Raw genomic sequence first — 2,154 nt, forward strand, 5'->3', positions numbered from 1 at the left:
TCCACCTTGATCTTTAGTGTCTGGGGGTGTGGGCCTCTGAGGCTAGACTGAGACCCTCATTGGCTAGAACCAGCCAGGGAGCCAGTAACAAATTCCAGTCCTGTTAGCATCCAAGCCTCCATAATCCGAGGAATACCTGACAGCTGCAGGAGACAGAGGGGTGCTGAGAAGGTCTAACTCATGATTGCCAACACAGAGATGTGTTATTGGCTTTGGATGGGGGACAAGTAGCAAATGCGTCAGTCACTACAACAGGTCACCCTCGGAGCCAGGGAGACTAGCACTTCCCAGCTCTGGAAGGGAGTGTTCCTCTAGCGGTTAGTGCGGGAGCCTGGACAAAGGACTCCTGGGCTCCATCCTCGGCTCTATCCCTGACTCCCAGTGCAACCCTGAGGCAGTGGCTTTTCCTGCCAAGGCCTCTGTTTCCAACAGTGGGGCTGGAGACACTCCCCTAGAGCCCTTGGGCCCTCACATTTCAGGAATGTGCGTGAGATACTAGGAGACCTTGAGATGGGAGGTGTCCTTCTGTTCGTCGGTCAGTGTTGTGAATCCCTGGCTGCTCGTCTGAGTTTATCCATCCCCTGGCAATAAAACATTGTCTTGTTTTCACAGTCACTTTCGATCTCCCCACTTCTACCCCCTGCCCTGCTGGCAGGGGATTCTGCAGCACCCCTTCTAGGCCACCTGGGTGCAGAGGATCGAGGAGGAGGGTAAAGGAAGGACCAACAGCAAGCATCTGCCATCCAGCTCCATCCCATCTAGAGTAAGTAAGTGGAGTTCTCCAGAGCCATCCCCAGTGTGGTGGAAATATCCCACCAATAGGGCTCCCAGCCCGTCCCTGGGCAGAGTTTGTTCCCCAGGATGAGGGTTCCTGTGCCCTGGGGTGGGATGTGTGGGGAGGAGGAATTGCCTCAGCGGAGGGGAGGTGGGCAGGGGAGCAGGCAGGCCCCATTAATGAGAGGCTGCCTTGAACCCAGACTCACGGCTGCTCCCCACTCAGTTCCAGGATGGAGCGGCTGAGGCAGATGCTCAGGAGGAAGGCCAGGCAGGTGGCTCCAGAGCCAGAGGGAAAGAACATCCGTCTTTCTGAGGAGGAGAGCGGCCCCTCTGGCCCCACGGGCGGGGAAGAGGCTGGTGGCCAGCATAAACAGAGGAGCTGCCTGGCATGCTGCAGGAAGTGGATGACACCAGCTCCCCTAGCTGACCCTGAGGCACCTTCTGGGCCCAAATGGAGGTGGCCTCGGGTACAGCTACGGAGGAGGGAGCCAGGAGAGGGCAGGAGCCGGGCAAGGCAGCTCTGGGGCTTCCTTCACAGGAAGCCAAGGAGCCAGGAGCTGCACCCCAGGGCCCAGCAGGAGCCACCCACCACCCTGGCAACTGTGGAGCCCTGCGCCAGCCCCACCCTGGCCCCTGAGGAGCCCCCCGCCAGCCCCACCCTGGCCCCTGAGGAGCCCTGCACCAGCCCCACCCTGGTCCCTGAGGAGCCCCCCGCCAGCCAGGAGGAGGAGCTGAGCGACTCTGGGACCAACACCAGCAGCTTCTCGTACTCCCGAGGGGCCAGCAGCTCCTCTGAATGGTCTGACAGGCGTGGGGATGAATGCTCCCTCTTTGCAGGTGAGGGGAGACCCAGGGGAAAGGGAGGAGGACTGGGGCGGTGGGGGACTAGTAACCCCCTGTGCCCATCGGCTCGCCAAGGTGCCGGGACTGACCCATGTGAGCCCCACTAACACTAGTGGGGGGGGGGGCACAGCCACACTCCGCGGCAGGGGATGCTGGGTGGAGTTGGGGATCTCCAGCCTTCCCTGATCATGTTGGCGGGGGGGGGAGGTGACTGCCACGGGGCCCTGAGGCTCATGGGGCTGAGGGCGTCTCTCGCAGGGGCAGGGTGGGGCCCGCGCTGCCATGGGGCTTCTTACAGAGAAGGGGGAAACATGGAGCCTTCTCTGTCCACTGCATCCCCCCAGCAGCAGAAGGGATTATACTTTCTCCTTCCCTCCCTGGTGCAGAGTCCCCCAGTGCCCATGAGGATGAGAAAGAGGAAGAGGAGGAGGAGGAAGATGTGTCCCTGGAACAAGACATCATCACAGAGATCCAGGAGTATCTCCAGGGCAGAGATAAGGTACAAAAATCCCCCAGCTGCACTGCCACCGAGTC

This window comes from Chrysemys picta, unplaced genomic scaffold (genome assembly GCF_011386835.1).
Source record: "Chrysemys picta bellii isolate R12L10 unplaced genomic scaffold, ASM1138683v2 scaf802, whole genome shotgun sequence".
Taxonomy (NCBI): domain Eukaryota; kingdom Metazoa; phylum Chordata; order Testudines; family Emydidae; genus Chrysemys; species Chrysemys picta.